At 34.4% G+C, this 18,222-nt stretch overlaps 1 pseudogene; it reads right to left on the reverse strand.

The window, feature by feature from the left end:
* Positions 1–2,063: 2,063 nt before the first annotated feature.
* Positions 2,064–17,980, reverse strand: LOC114725932 (cysteine-rich receptor-like protein kinase 2; annotated as a pseudogene).
* Positions 17,981–18,222: the final 242 nt, after the last annotated feature.

Below are 18,222 nucleotides of genomic sequence, written 5' to 3' on the forward strand. Positions count from 1 at the left end.
TTTGATGAACAGAGTTTTGTACATTATGCTGTGATTTATTTCAGTTGAATCATCTGAGCTAAATCCTGGTGTGGGAGGTCTTTTGTCCTTGCCAAAGGAGTAATACTTGTGGTTCACATTTTGTGATCACACTAGTTGACAAGCTTGGTAGCTTTGTTTCATGGTCAACTCTTGGAGGTATTTATCACTTTGTTTTGCTTTTTCCTTTTCATTTCTCCTGACCAGTTGAGGTATGGATATAAATTGCTCGGTGTTGAAATAGTCATTTGAAGAAGTGTATAGTTTACTAATCCTGCTGTTTGGGCAGCGTCTTGAAGGAGTTTATACACTGAAGAGGATTGGAGCTTGTGCTGTTGCCCGACGTATTGAAATTGTTAGATGTGGTGAATATTATAAAGGCGACATTCATTTTGGCCATCTGAGTTCTATGAAAAATGATCATAATTATGCGTGAGATGTTCCACAAAATATTTGCATTCGCCAGGACCAAATGTTAAAGCATAATGCATGATCATTCACAAAGAATGGTATTATTTATAAAGTAGATAACGCTTAAGATCACACAATGAATCGCTTTACTTTTGGCCACTGTTTTCTTATTAATGAAGCAAAATCATGAAATATAGGCTTATCTTATGAGAAAAAGAATTCCTTAAAGATTGATTACGTAATAGATTAGTGCTTTTCTCTTACTCCTACAGTGCCATTATGTTTGTGTTTCCCATTATTTTTACGACCCACTTTTAAACAAAGTAAATGGTTTATCTCGTACCTTTTTATTGTTAAAAAATTTAATTGCTTTAAATAACATCATACTTTGTCACCAGAGTCAACTGTTTTCAGTTATGCCATGATACGAAGGGGTGATTTTTAGAAATGTGATGGGATAGAATTGAGTGGATTGTAAACTTATATGCTCTCTTATTGCTTTTTCTGCCTAATGTTTATCTCTTTATATTTCGGGTTTTTGCCCTTTGCGTCCATTAAAAAATGTTCTAAAATAGTCAAAAGCGTGATAGACGTTATTCTGAGTCTATGACCTGTGAATATGGATAGCTCCAATACAGCAAAACACAATATGTGAGATGCTATATTTGACACCATAGCTAATATTCTGGTTAGGACCAAAACAAACGCCTAAACTAGTTTCTACATTTAAGATTGGAGGGAGCGTTATATAAGAAAGTCGAGAAGGAAGAAATTTAGGAATGCTCTTTGGTGTTGTAGGACCAAACTAATTAGCACCATCGCATACCCAAAGTGCACAATTTTTGTAAAAGGACCATTTTTAAAGCTGATACACAAGATATCAGGATCTTATAAGATCCACCACTAGGGTGTAGAAAATTAGTACTCTCTGATGTGACCTAATTTGTTTTCCTTTGCATGGCTTTTGTGGCCTTCTGATCCAAAAAATTTGATGCACGACGGTTTTTTTAGTATTTCTGTGTTTTTGACGATTTCTAAAGGTCCAAAGGTGAAAGGAGGCGCAAGAGAGCTTGGAAGGAGGCTAGATTTCTTGGGAATCAAAGCTTGCTTTGAAAATTATATCAATTAAGTTTGTTCTCCTCCTTTTTCTATCTATTTTGATGTGTTTCTCTTGTGATTTTATGATATATACGTTTTCTTTTTATAAATGTTTCTGATATGGCTGTAAAACTTTTTGAGATATTCTGAACTCAGAATATTCTGTTTTTCCTCATCTGTTCTTCAATTATTTCCCTCTGTTCTTGGAGGACAAGGTAATAAGTAAGATCAACTTAATTCTTGACACTGAACTGAGGGCATTAAACTGGATTAACAGACTAACTATTTAGCTTCTCTGTAAGCCTTGGGAACTTCATTACAGATCATGATTTAGATAGTTTATACTAAATAGCAGTTGCCAATATAATGACCATCTTTCACACAGACTTTCCTACTTGTAGATTTGATGTTTCATTGACCTCGAAATTCTAGCACACGCAATGAATGAAAGAAAACACTTGCTCTATTTTCTTCATTATTATTTTCTCTAGGTTCACAAAAAATGAACCTTAACAACACGTTCTTGAGTGTTGTAATCACCTTCCTGATAGAATGGACTGGGACACAGTGGCATTTGATGGAGCTGAACTATTAGACGTGGGTGTGTCTCTTCTGGGCCTCCAATTAGGATCAACATAGGCAGGCATGGTGGGTTTCTTGTGCTCTATTAAGCCTTTGCTTTTGAGCATAACAACAATTTCAGCCATCGTTCGCCTTGCTGCAGGAGATGCTTGAGTGCAAAGTAATCCAATTTCTATTATTTTCTTTACTTCTTCTGCATCATACTCACTTGGATCCACAAACTCTATGTGCATTCCTCTCTCATATAGCTTCCAAGCCTGCGAAGTGGGATCAAAGTTATTTAGCACAGAAAACTAATGAAGTAAAATCTGAAGGTTTATTTGATGACTGCTGTTAAATACTTCACCAGGGAACTTATACCTGAAATATATATTTTTTTTTTGTGATAAATGCCATTGCTGTAATGTTGAGCTTTAAAAGTGTTCATTTGTCATGTTATATATTGAAAATTGTTTGAACACTTGAAACTCCAGTAGAAGTTTCTTCAATAAATAGCAGCTCTTTATTACATTATTAGTCCTCGGAATTTGCTTACCTTTTGAAGGAGTAATTCACTTTCATTATTAACCTTCAATTCACCACTCTTCTGTCCGCTTCTGAGTTCTAAGACTACAACTCCATAGCTATAAGTATAAACTTTCTCTGATAATTGTCCATGCATTGCATATTCAGGTGCTGTATATCCCCTAACAACATGGAACAAAAAGACATTGTATTTATGGCATAATGGATCAAAACAGATATATGGGACACGACAGAAAATGAAGACATAGATGAACACTGACAAAATAAAATTCCAAATGTTCATGTACATCTTTAACTCTTTCATCATATTTGAAAATTGAAATGCATCATACATGGATACAAAATATCTTTCTTGAAACGTTTGACCTTTGTAGAAACAACAGAACATCATTGAAACGGATATAAAGGCGTAATAACAATGTTCCGTTTTGCCAACATATGACTACTTTTACAACCTCTTGTTTTTCCATGTGATATAATATTTGAAGTGGATAAGCATATGCATTACCTACATTGGTCCTGCAAATCTTGTATTAAGATGAGATTGGTCTCTTGGCAAAAGCCTTGCTGGTCCAAAATCAGCAATTTTAGGTTGAAAATCATCATCTAAGAAGATGTTGCTAGTTTTTATATCTCTGTGTATAATACAAATATGGAGCTCCTCATGTAGATAGGCCAAACCCCTTGCAATGCGCAAAATTATACCAAAACGTAGCTTCCAACTGAGAGAACCTTTATTTTTACCTGTTTCCAATACTTTGAGAGTAAGAAAAACAGAATAGAAGAAGTAATGATGATCCTTAAAGCTACTGATGAAATTAATTAAAGTATATGATTTTGTTATACCGAATAAGCATTGGCCAACATTGTTGTTTTTCATGTACTCGTAAACGAGGAGTCTTTCTTGTTGTTTGCTACAACATCCTAGAAGCCGAACAAGATTCCGATGATGAACATTACTTATCAGCTTCACTTCACTTTCAAAATTTTTCTCTATCTCTTTGGACTGGCCTAGAGCCAATTTCTTGACAGCAACAACTTTGCCATTTTCCAAAGTGCCCTGTTCAAGTGAAACAAGAAATTATGCTTGATTACACTATATGCTTGTGGAAATTATAAGTTTTCCTCCCTTTCTTTCTGGGATTGTGACCTTAAACAACACATTTATCATGAATCTAAGTACATAACATTTTGTTTTGGGCGTGGGATCAATCTTTTGCTCCATTCATAAAAAATATTCATATAAGAATATATTTACAGATGTTAGAACTATAGTATGGCGAAAGTCTCATCACGTTGTGAGACAAACGTTAACTGATAAGCCTACCTAGACTGAATTTATACTAAATGTCTGTGTGGAACACGCCTTCGTCTCTTCAGAATGGATATAAATTTTAATATTGAAAGTGAATGTTTAGAAAGCTTACCTTGTACACATCACCAAAACCTCCTTCTCCTAATTTATTTTCTTTACTGAAGTTTTTTGTGGCTGCCTTTAGATCTTTGTACCTGTAGTTAACAGGGCCTTTCAACTCAGTTGCTCCCAAAATGTGAACTGTAAGGAAAAACCAACTTCAAATGTCCCTATAACATATCCTTCTAATTATTAAAGCCATAGCATTAATTTCCCTTGGGAAAAAAAAAAGGTGAGAATCAAACCATGCATCACATTTCCTACCTAGTTATCTTACCTCTAGGTGGTCGTCTGTGCAAAGCAAATAATGCGAGAAGAATCAAAATAGCAGATGCACCTCCAACGACTCCCCCAATAATAGCCTTCTTCTTGGTTGAACCTCCTCCTACAAGTCACAATTGAAAAAAACATAACCCCCTTTCCAAGTTTTATTTCTAACCCAAGTTTATGCAAAATACGCAATCTATTTGAAGTTCTAATGAAGTTTTAACTCTTGCCTTGTTTCAGGAAGTGCTTGATATTAGTGGCTTGATTATCAGCGAAGAAAGCAATGGTGGAGTATCTCATGAAACAACCAGCATCATAAGTCTTAGCATTTGAGTTGGGAAGACAAATCTGGAAATTTTTAAGCCAGTCGTCAAGCAGTCTTGGCAGCCACTTTGAGTGAGAGTCTCAAGACATTGAGCAATGGCATAAATTGAAGTGTTACTATTAGGAACTTGTGTTTTAGTGGCTGCATAGAAACCAGCTATTCTTGGTGTTGCTATGTCCAGATTTGTGAGAACTTGTTCTACTATTGAAGCCAGTGACACTGCCAGAAGAAAAGTTTTTAACGGTGGTTATTAGTGGTTTTACACAGCGGTTTTAGAGGCGAATTGATATAGTTGACGTTGAAAGGTTTACAAAATACGGCAGTTGAGAACCATAGTGGAAAATTGATTTTTCACGGCGGTTATGTAAGAAACCACCGTGAAAAGTTAGATTTCTATGGTGGTTATGTAAGAAGACGCCATTGAAAGTTAGATTTCCATGGCTGTTATGTAAGAAACCGCAGTGGAAAGTTAGATTTCCACGGCGGTTTTTTACATAACCGCCGTGGAAAATTGTTTTAACCGCCGTTAAAATTTATTTATTTTTTTTAAAAAAAAGTTGCGTGATTTTTTTTTACCACCCTACAGTTTACAGTTCCAAATAAATGTAGGCAGTGCAGAATACGTAGAACAAGACCATATGAACAAGTAATCAAGTAGTTAGTTAATATATATAGCAAGCATTGAAATTTCTTTTACATAAAGCAAAAATAGAAAACCAAGAGAACTAAGGGGAACCCAAGACCAAAGAACACGTATAGGAACTAAGAGAACCAGCATCTTGAAAGAAAGTAACTACTTCTGTCTATACAATAGAAATAATGAACATGTATAGGAGGGAACTAAGAGAAAATATCTAACAATGAATTTTTTGGGAAATGACCTAACTATTTGAAAGTTTTAACATTTTGTAGCAATGTTATTAACAAAGTGTCCCTCATCAAGTTGATGTCATCCATGGGATATGGCACATCATTTTAAAATACCTGTTGATCAAAAATAACATAGTGAACTTAATCAAAAATATGAAATGAATTGAAGAATGTCATGCAACGTAACTTATCTTTACCTCGTCTAATTTCTCAATCACTTCTATTCAATGATGTCATTCATGTAGCGGATGACATAATATCCACATTCAACATGTCCTTGTTGACAACAGTACTAACAAAATGAAATATAAAATTGAATATTAGACATTATTGATTATAAAAATTAACTTTAATTCATCTAAAAAGGTTTAAAAGGATATATTTAGTTCAAAACAACATACCTTTGAGAGAATCCATGTTGGTGATTGTCTATTTTATTTAATCGGCACAACATTGAAACCATGAAAAACCATCTCAACAATATAAAAGAGAATGATATTAGAGCATGTTTGTATAAACTTCACACGTAATAAATATATAAGCATAAACTAATGTATCGATGACATCTCTGGTTTTTTCGGATGGACTTCCACAGAGTGAATCAAACCAGTAAACATTGTTATCAAAAGGGGGACAAAAAATTAGAGTCCAATGATAACTATAAAAGACAAACCATGTTAATTATAATCCTACACATACAACTTGTGTATCTCAAATACAATAATACACTTACCCTTCCACGTAAGGGACAAATAGGGTTAATACAAATTTTGGTCCCTCAAATTTGGATCCAATTTGGTATTGGCCCCTGGAATTTTAAATGTGTAGTATTGGTCCCTCAAATTATGTCCGTTTTAAACCGTTGGTCCCAGGCATCTTGGCCCCGTTAAATTTTGCTGACATGGCGTTAACACTGTTAACCGATGAGTTGGACATATAGGTGCCATATGACCTAGACATGAACCAATGAGTTGGCATGTAGGTGGCATATGACCTGGACATAGATTGGTCCCTCAAATTTGGAGCCATTTTGGTATTAGTCCCTAAAATTTAAAATTGATGGTATTGGTCCCTCAAATTATGTCTGTTTCTGGCCATTGGTCCTTGATAACTTTAAGCTGTCAAATTCATCTGAGTTGGCACTAACTTTGTTAACCTATGATGTGGCATGAGCAATAGAAGGATGTGGTCGAAGAGACCTTATGCAATTTGAGATTCACTTTTGTCAAAATACAAAGCTTCTACTCCTATATTAGTGTGGAGGAAATGCAGTGCATTCTCAGCTAAACATTCTGCCTCCTTCGCTACCTTTGGCCAAAAAGGTAACTTAACAGTTCATGAGAAGAAGCCGGCTTCAGATACAAAACTACCCCCATTGAAGCCATCTTCTTCTGATATAGACGATGATAAACCTCCCAAGAAAAAAGAGAAGCCCATCACCAGAGTAAGAAGCTTGAGAAGAAGCAACAAGAAACTCACCGACAACTCTAAGAAGAAGGCAGGCATGACCAGCAAGCCACCAAAGTTGCTGAAACCAGATAAAAGCAAAGTAGAGGGTTCTCCAAGAATAGATAAAAAGAGGAGGGTCTAAAGCTATCAGAGACCAATGACCAGAAACAAATATAATTTGAGGAACCAATACCATCGGTTTTAAATTTGAGGGACCAATACCAAAATCTCTTCAAATTTGAGGCCAATCCATGTCAAGGATATATGCCACCTACATGCCAACTCATTGGTTTATGTCCAGGTCATATACCACTTATATGTCCAACTCATCAGTTAACGGTGTTAACGCCATTCAGCAAAATTTAACGGTGCCAAGATGCCAAGGACCAACAGTTTGAAACAGACATAATTTGAGGGACCATTACTACACGTTTTAAATTCCAGGAACCAATACCAAATTGGATCCAAATTTGAGGGACTAAAATTTGTATTAACCTTACAAAATATATTGGCTTTCTGGTCTGAGCCATTGTGGTCATCATACAGATCCATCTCGCTTCCATAGTATTAAGCTCTTTTTATACCCTTTGAGAACACATAAAACCATATGTTCCTTCAGGTCCTCCGTTCTGACAAATTTGAGTAAAGTGCTTGTTGTTCAAATAAGAAACATTAGGACATGCATAAAGTATAACATGAAATAAGAAAATGATATTCTCACTTACAAAATAGTGAGTTGCACGAAGACTATATCAAGCTCCTCAAAGTTGAGGAACTGAACGAGGTCCTTCTTGTCAATGGTGAAGTCATATGTTATATCTGAACCCACAATTCCCAATGGCATCTTGAAGGTAACAGGTTTATCCATGTTTGGCACTACGGAATGAAGAACCTCTAAACTGGAATACGTAAACGCAACATCACCAGGAAGAGGCAAGAGTACAGGATCTGATGATGTGCTCTTTGTGGCCTTCTTTGCTACCACCTTCTTCACTATTGGCTTTGCAGTAAGTCTCTTTGGCCACAAAATGAAATGTCTTTTAGCTTGGGCCAAGAGTCGAACCTTATCAATAGGATTGGGCACTGGTGTACCGGCCTGACCACGAACAATCCTCTCTACTGTCACCCTTGCTTGATCGCTCAGAATTTTGTTGTCGTGAATCGTTGTGCCCATGAATGCTTGACCACTAGCGACATGAACAGTGAATTTTCATAATCCACATAGAGAGTACACGTCATTCCATTGTCTTCGATAAGATCAAGGCTAGGGTCAGAGTCAGACACTGTCAGTTGCTGTGTCTGATTATTACTGCCCTTCCCGCTTTTTATCACAGTTGAACCCTGAAACATAATATGAAATTAGTTAAGGCACATTAAATAAGTTTAAATAAATCAAATGAACCTTTAGAAGATTTGAAAAGATGTGTGATTATTATCTGGGAAGGTTCAGATACTCAGGGCATCTGGAATCTGCTCGTGCCCATCATCATCAGAGCCTGTTGAAACTTGGCATCAAATTTGTCACGTATCTTTTGCATCTCTGCCATATGTTGTTGACTGAGTTCAGCTTGAACTCTCTCTATTTCTTCCTGTAATCGTTGGTCAAGCTCCTCTTTAGATACCATGTTAGTGGAGGATGATCCGGTGCTTCTTCGTGAAGCGGAGCCAAAAAATTCTTTAATACCAATCCCTTTAGGGGTCCCCCTGACTCTGTCAAGATGGTCAGCCTTTCCAATGGCAGTGGCCAAGATATCCATCCATCCTTGAAGGATGAATGTACCTTGGGATAATTGCTCCTTAAGTGTATCCTGTAACATTGAAGCAACAAATTCAATTTAAGATAACTAAAAAAAGCAGTTAATGAAGCATAATTCTTATATATTACTTACAATCCTCTCAACAACAGCAGTAGAGTGTAGAGTAATGTATTGACCCTTTTTAATCCTCGTTGCCTTCCATTTTTCTTGGCAAGAAGGACGCTCAATGAGTGGAATGTAGCCAATAGGATCTGAAGCAGTAGCCATCTATGTGTTCTTTATCCGCTGCTCCATCATATGTCTTTCCAACCCACCATACCTTGAACAAAACATGGTATGTGGGTACACATTCTGCTCAGATATTTGTTTGTTCTTCTGACTCAATGCCTATGTCAGTGAAACAAATTTAACAAAGTTAGTTTAGTTAAATAAAATATGACCTGATTAAAAACTAAGTTTGAAGGAACCAAACCTAAAATGCAGGGTCTTCACATTGCTTCACAAAACTTTCCCATGCGTTGTCACTAATAAATGGGTATCGTTCCTTAGGATGCTCGCCTTTTCTTTTTTCACGAATATAATGTTTTGTAAACATGGATTTAAAATTCCTCCTTTGTTCATCAAGTTGCTTAAACAGACGATCTCTTATTTGCTCAGTGGCAGGAATATCAAATGTCAGCTGCAATACAATAGCATAGAGTTATAAAATAAATAGGCAATTATAATTGAGACAAGTTAAAGAAAACAATTCATAATTTACCAAGATATCCTCCCAAATGTTTTGCTTCAAATCTTTGTCCACCTTCTTCCAGCTAGGAATGTCAATCCCAATATTACTGCATGTGACATAACCCACATAACTAGTAAATTGAGCTCCAGTCTTTCCTATAGGCTTCAAATCATCATCAAACTCCATTGTAATCCTCATAGGCTGTGTGGTCTTATCACTAAAGCCAAATGCCTCATACGGGTTGGCCCTCTACCCTTTCTCTAGCTAGTAAAAGAGCTGTCGTCGCCAAAACCCTGTTGACCGGATCAGTCCATTTCTTGTTTAAAGAACAACGGATTAATAAATGTAAGAATAAGAAATATCAAGTTAATATAAAACATTATTAAGCATATTTAACAAAAAAAACACATCAAATAATTCATTTAAGTCTTATAACGATTTCCCCCCAAATCCCTTCACAATAATCATCTCTAACAGCATAGTCATCATCTACCAAATCTAATTCAACTGTTTTAGGTCGAGTAGCTATGAAAGGTGAGGTTTCATCAAGATTAAACTCTAAGTCACCATCGTCTCCACCAACTCCTTGCCTTTTACCTTGAAGCACGATAGACAATTTCTTTTTTGCTAGATTAGAATAAAAATACTTATTTTGCTTGACTTGCCAAAATAAATGGATTGTCTCCATATCCAAACCTCTCAAGATTGACCGAAACAAATCCAAATTCTTCATCTACTTGCACAGTATTACTATTAACCCACTTACATTTGAAGACGAGAACTTTAAAGTTGGTATAACTAACCTCCCATATCTCTTTTATTATTCCATAGTAGGACATTGCCGCCAACGTTGGGTTTCTATCTTTAGAACTAGCAAAATGTATAGCTTCCGCTACTACCATCACCCCACTATTCTACATTGTACTCTTATCGTCCTGGGTTTTTGTATAAAATGAATAACCATTTATGTCATATCCACCCCAACACAAAACTTCAAAAGAAGACCCTGCAACTAGCCTCTGTATTGTCTCAGAAGGATTATCATCTTTTAACACTTCTTGCTTGAACCACTCTGCAAATGACTTATTATGTTCATTAGCTAGTTACATATCGTTCTTTCTTGGATTCAACTTCTTCAGCATATTCTTGTGAGCATTCAAGTAAGGTAAAACTTCATCCATGTTGTTTAAAATGTATAGATGTGCTTGTATTACAATTTCTCTTAACATAGACCTCACTATGACACCATGTGTTCCCTTGCTTCTCCCCTAATCATGTTGAGATTGAGGAAGACCAACTGCCTTTACCCTATCAAGATATGCGTTACAAAACTTAATTGCCTCCTCAGCTATATATCTCTCAACAATTGATGCCTCAGGCTGATAAGGATTCTTAGAGTACCCTTTTAGGATTTTCATGTGTCTCTCAAAAGGGTACAAAGTCTTATCTCTCGCACAAGATGAGCTATCAAGTGGACCATAATATCAAAAAATGATAGAGGAAAATGCATTTCCAATTGGGAGAGGATCACATAACCTTCATTTTCTAATTCATCCAACTCAGCAAGATCAATGACTTCGCTGCAAATGACACTAAAAAACATACAAAGTCTTGTAATAGTATTTCTCACATCGATTTTCATAATATCTCGAATAGCAAGTGGAAGTAATTGTTGCATCAACACATGACAATCATAAGACTTGATTCCCATTATCTTCAAATCTTGCATTGAAACAAGTTTACTTAAATTAGAAGAATAACCTTGTGGCACCTTAATACTATTGACAAAACCACATAAACTTTTTTTCTCTTCTTTTGATAATGTGTGCGCAGCTAGATGTAAATAAGCCCTCTTATCATCTCTTTCTTGTGGGTGGAGGACATTTCTTATTCCAATTTCGACTAAGTCTCGTCTTGCATTGATTCCATCCTTAGTCTTTTCACTTATATGCAAAAGTGTACCAACAAGGCTCTCACACATATTCTTCTCCATATGCATCACATCTAGACTATGCCTCACATCAAGACTTTGGCAATATGGAAGATAAAAAAAGATAGATCTTTTTTTCATATATTCCTCTCACTGGCAGTCTTCTTCTTTTTTTTACTGAAGACCACATTAATTCCCTCCACCCGCTGATAAACTTCTTCTCCAGTTAATAGTCTTGGAGCCATTTCATATTCTTGTGAGCTGTTAAATGCTTTTTTCAATCTACGATAAGGTGGATACTGACTAAGAAACCTTCTGTGACCAAGGTATACCATCTTCCTGCCATGTTTAAGTTACATATAGTGGGTGCCTTCTTCACATATTGGACATGCTTTATGCCCCTTAACACTATATCTTGACAAATTTCCATATGCTAGAAAGTCATTTATTGTGGTGAAGATCATGGCATGTAAATTGAAGGTCTCTTGTTTATATGCATCAAACACATCAACACCTTCCTCCCATAATTTCTTCAAATCTTCAATCAAAGGTGCCAAACACACATCGATATCGTTTCCCGGCTGTTTTGGCCCTGAGATCATCAAAGATAGCATGATATACTTTCTTTTCATACATAACCAAGGAGGCAAGTTGTAAATTACGAGGAGCACTAGCCAAGCACTATGTGTGCTACTAAGATTACCATATGGGTTAATTATGTCCGTACAAAGTCCTAGCCGAAGGTTTCTGGGTTTGCCACCAAATTGAAATTTTTTTTGATCTATTGTTTTCCATTGTGGAGAATCTGCTGGGTGACGAGGCTTTCCATCACATATTTTCTCATCGAAATGCCATCTCAAGTTCTTTGCATCCGTGGCATTAGCAAATAGATGCTTAAATCGTGGTATTATTGGAAGATACCACAAAAACTTTAAAAGAGAACCTTTGGTCATCTCATTATAATCACCATCATCTTTCTTAACTTTGTATCTTAAAGTCCCATATTTAGGGTACTTATTCAACCCTTCATAATCATTTCTAAATAATATGCAGTCATTAGGACACGCATGTATCTTCTCATATTCCAAACCCATCGGACACAAAATTTTCTTGCCTCATACATTCATTTCAGAAGTGAATTCCCTTTTGGAAGAATATCACTCAGCAGTTCAAGCAATTCCGTGAAACTAGTATTTGTCCAACCATTTCTTGCCTTCAAGTTCATCAGTTTCAACACGGTTGTCAACCTTGTGTAATCATCTTTGCACCCTGGGTATAAAGGCATCTCTGTATCACTACACAAAATTTCAAAAGTGGGAGAGAACTATGTAGAGGATTCAGACCTTATATCACGAAACATATCCAAAATTCTATCACCAAAGTCTTCATTCACAACCTTCTCCTTTGCAGACAGTGTAGTCTTTCTAATTTCTCCATGTCATATCCAATGTATATACCTCAAATTTATCCCATCAAAGATAAGATGCTCTTTTATCTCAGAAATACTCCGTTGACTATTGTTTAAACATTTGACACAAGGATAATAGTACTATCCATCTCTTTTACTAAGGGTATTTGTATGAGCAAACTCAAGAAACCTTTCAACCCCATCCTTATATTCCTTGCTAATTCTCTTAGCTTTCATCCAACTACGATCCATTGTTCTACAGAGTCAATGAACATAGTTGTCAAGCTCAATTCTAATTCCTTAATTCAAATATTAAAATAATAAAATCATTAAATGTTAGTCAATAAATTAAAATTGACTAACACTTAATTACAAATTAAAGAGAATGTCTCTTTTTTAAAAATAAAAAATTCAACAAAATTTCTCCTTAACAACTATGTACAAATTAAACACCAAATAAGAAAAAAAACTCAAAATTTTTAGTCAAAATTAAAATTTTCTCAACTCCTATTTATCATATTAAATATATTATAATAAAAAAGTAAACTATATTATTATTTTTAAAAATTAGATTAAATAATTTTTAAAAATTAGTATATATAGTGAATGAACGAAATGTTAATAAAATAAAAATCAAACAAACATATATAAGTTTTGTGAAATAGTTAAACAAAAATTATTTTAATCAACAAAAAAACTATTTTCATAACATATTTCAACATGATAAATTTGAAAAATATAACAAATAAAACAAAAATAAAAATTCAATTTCAAACCGATTCCATGAATAAAAATTTTTAAAGCTAAAACTTCTGAATCCAAAATGGGAATACAAATGATATCTATTTGCAATGAAATTTTAAACAACACTTTACCATCAATCAAAGTTCATTAACGGAAAAAAAATCACAAAATACCAAACAAATTATTTATTACTAAATTCTCAAATTTATTACAAAAAAAACCAAAAATTCGAAATAAATATCAAAAAATTATTAAAAAAATCAAAAAATTCAAAACTAATCAACTTCAAACATTTAAACCTGTTTCTAATATAGTATATAGGAAGGAATTGAGGTTTTCTCACACCAAATGCCTACTAATCAACGGTTCAAGCACATAAAAAACACAAAATCAACAATACAAGCCAACCACAATGTAAAACTAACAAACCCATTTGAAATACAATAGATTTTTATGGTCAAAACATCCAAAAAACCAAGAAAAATTGAAAAGAATGAAAGAACGATACTCATAGAGTAGAGATGATTCAAATGCGAAAAGAGAGTCATTCAAACGGTAGTGGAGGGCAGCAAGACACCACAAGCTAAATGGAGGAGTTTAAACAGTGGGGGAGTAGGGGGAATGGCCGGTAATGGAAGTTTTTTGGTGGTGGGACAAAGGGAGACCACGGCGCACTAAAACGAAAGTGAAAATGAGAGAAAACGAACACGCCGTGTAGGGTTATTTTAAAACTTTCCACAACGGCTATTAAGAAAACTGCCGTTGAAAGTGTTTTTAACAGTGGTTATTTAAATACCCACTGTTAAAAATATTTTTCACGGCAGTTTTCTTAATAACCGTCATGGAAAATCAACACTTAATCAACTTATTTACAAAAATGCCACTACCTTTCCTTTCACATCGTTTCTCTGATTAACCGCTGTTATTTGGTGATGTTAAAAGTCTTTTTTCTAGTAGTGTGAAGTGGAGTTTGTTGCTTTATTCCCACACACAATGTTGTTCCCAGCATCTGTGTTTTGGTCAAAGAAGCCACTGCTCTCGCACCTTAATAAGGCACAATAACAAGGAGTATTCAATTAATTAATGTCATTTTTGGCGCTGGCCTCTTAAGGTAAATTTCCTATTTATATTATTTTATTTCATATTATTTAGAGAATGTAAAAAGCCAATGTTAATCAATTTGCAGATTGTTTTACCTAATTATTGTTAACTATTCATGATTTTATAATAACCAAATATCTTTAAAAAGGTACACATTTCAAGCTGCCGTCTAAACAGAAACAAGAGTTAGGATGACCACACCCCTCTCTCTCTCTCTTTCTCTATATATAAATATATCTATATACATATATATATATATATATCCTTCTTATTTAATCTCCTAAGCCAATAGATAAGATTTAAAGTCTTATAAATATCAATCAATAATTATCATTATCAATATAACATAACATGGATAACAAATCATCTCATTAACAAGCTGTGAACAATAGAACTTATTATTCAAAAATTTTTAAATGCACAAGATTACATATCTACTTGTAAAATCAATGGAAAATGTCAAATTAGTTAATGAATAGACTTTTATTTTCAATATTTGCATCTAAAGAGTGGACCAAATTCGCCACTTCTCTTGGGATAGCTTTTTGTGTGGAGATGCAAAAAGCCAAATTAATTTGAAAAGTTGTGGTGGTTCTATCATGGAAGAGTTGTTTTTGTGTTTTTTTCTTTGATATTTGATCATTTTCTAATTTATTAATTAAATTTGAAAGGTGTGTTGGTCCTACCATGCCACTAAAAGAAATTTCTGAATAAATATGGCTCTTCAAGATGCTGAAAATTTTTGCTAATTAATTTGAAGTGGATTTTAGTAAATAAATTTAAAATATTTTTTTCTAATATGATGCAATGTTATCGTATACCCAAAATTTAATTTATCTTATATTCAATTAATATTTTAAGAACATTTATTCAATTTAATTAAAAGATTATTAATTAGTGTTTTGAATATATATCATATAAATAATTCAAATTGTTATATATTTTATATTGATATAATTTAGTGTTTAAAGAGTCGGAACAGACAGTTGGACCGGTTTGGCCGTCAACTGGAGATATTAGCAGCTTGTTCTGAGAATTTGGACCGTTTGAACATTTGGATCATTTTGAATAGCCATGAGCTGGCAGTTAAGCCGGAAGCTGGAACCCGCAGCGGTTTTATGAAAACCGAACAGCCAGATGAACCTCAAAGAAGTTTCTCCCTCTACGTGGCACACTCCCATTTTGATTCATGCCCTCCATTGTTCCATCTTTTATTCCATCTGCAACCCTTACCATTGAGCCCGTAGTGGGATCACAGTAGCAAAAATATCAATACAGAAGAAGAAAGAAGGAATGGTCGAAGATAATGAAGAAGACCGAGAAGGAAAATGAAGAACAAAAGCAAATAAGAGAATAAAGTCTGTTGATCACATTTTTTTCCCTTCTTCCATTGTGTTCTGAATGTTATGATCCTGTTGAAAAAAATGGTTGAAGTCTTGCCGAGTTGAGCACGCCAGTAGAAAGAAAAAACAGAGTTGCGAGGGACGGGGAGATATTACTCAAGGCTCAAGGCAAGTTTCTGATAGCCCATGGAGACAGAAGCGGAGTACTAACCTTTAGCAAAATATGTGATAACTGACAACTCTTTTCACCACTAGATGCAAATATTGATTGCAAAAATATATATATTTAATTATTATCTTTACTTGGACAACTAAGGGGTAGACCAATTTCCTTTTCAATTAATTATGCTGGCCAATATCCTATGTTTATTTTATTTGTTTGGGTTTATTGTTAGAAATTTATGTCGCATTTTATTTTTTTATACATGTATTATTTATATATAATATTATTTATATTTAATAATTAGGTTGCTGTCTGACCACAGTCCGACCGATTCGACCATTTGAACTATAATCCATTGATTTTTCCGGTTCAATGTCCGGTCCGGTTTTTAAAATATTGATATCATTATATATCATATGCCGTCTTTTAGTGAAATTTATGCAAAAAATGGGGCTCAAGCATGCAACTAATTCTCTTCCTTCCAAGAAATTCCTTTGTTTAATATATATATTGCATTAAGCCTAACAATATCAAATTTAATTTAATGAAAAATTATAAGATGTATCTTAGTATATCTATATACCCAAACTAAAACATAGTCAAAATATGCCAACTACTACTTCTTTTTGTCTAAAAGTATACCAACCAGCACAAAGTAGTACAAACGGCTAAAATATCTTCCCACTGACCCATTTATGAAAGACAAAACTAGAGTCTTTTTGTTAGGCTTTATTATACATATGAAAACCAGCCTTTGCCTCCTAATACATTTAATAAAATTTTCAAATTTACCGTCAGTAAAATTTTCAGCCAAACCGCTATATGATGAGTAATCTTAATAAGGACATTTTGAGGAAGAAAAATTAAATATACATATATTTATTGTTTTAAACTATTTTTCTTAGCATATATAAAACAATTATTTATTCATTCTAAATGAGTTTGAGAGAGTTAAAAAGTCATGTGTTCATTCTACCAAAAAAATCATGTGTTCAAACAATTCAAAAAAAAAAAAAGGGTCATGTGTTCAAATTTGAAGTATGGAGCTACAATAAATACTCTTTAAAGGTTTGACTGCTAAAAAAAGTTTTACTACCCTTTTGGTCTTCTTTAATTCTATCTTAGATAACAAATTTATTTTAATCCTAAATATTAAATCTTAACTGATTTTATCTCCTACATTTATAAATTTTTCATCAAATTATATTTCTATTGACTACATATATTAAAAAGTTTTCAATAAAGAGATAGTTCAAATGTACATGATTAAAAGTAGTTTAAAGAAACTAATACGCATTTACTACAACTAACTAATCTAACTATTTTTTTTAATATTCAACAAATTAGTTAGTTATCTAGTATATTTATATCAACCTCGTCAAGTAACCGATCGAAATCCAATATGAATTCTAACGGCTGGCTGGTCTTACAGTTGGGGGAAAAAAAATCCAAAATAAGGTACCTCAGGAAGCATCCTTCATAGATGATACGGGCACCAGTGGCGCGGTAGGAGCAGTTGCGAATATGCTGGGTGGCGAATCTGAAGCAAGCGAGGCAATCGGAGATGGAGAGATAGTTTCTGAACTGAAAAAGACTATAAGCTGGGTTGTTCCCCTTCACCGCCTGTGACGTCGCGAAGTGTTTGCTTTGGTTTTTGATCTGTGCTTTCAGCTCTCTGAATGTCGTCTTTAGGTTTTCACGGAAGATGTGCTTGTCCGTCACGTTGTATTGGCTGCATCCTATCTTCAAGTAATTAGCCTGCCGGTCTGAAACGACGCCGTTCAGAGTCCCCCATGACCAGATTATGAAGCTCAACAAGAAGAAGGAAGGTTTTTGTTGCAGCATGGTGTCTCTTTTAGTTGCAGAGAGAGAAGAGAGAGTGATGAGGGGGAGGATCTTTCCGAAGAGTATAAATAGGCGTGGGGATTGAAATTAATACACTGAAAATTGTGGGGAAATATAAATACCTGCCAAATTGAATTCATATAAAATAATTATTATACGAGGCCAATACCTTTTTTTTTTTGGGAAATCTAGGGTGTACGGTTGTATTTATAAAGGTAAAAGAAGAAAAGGACACTTGAATT

Source organism: Neltuma alba, unplaced genomic scaffold (assembly GCF_004799145.2).
Source record: "Neltuma alba isolate B1F8T4 unplaced genomic scaffold, ASM479914v2 tig00012310_pilon, whole genome shotgun sequence".
Taxonomy (NCBI): Eukaryota; Viridiplantae; Streptophyta; class Magnoliopsida; order Fabales; family Fabaceae; genus Neltuma; species Neltuma alba.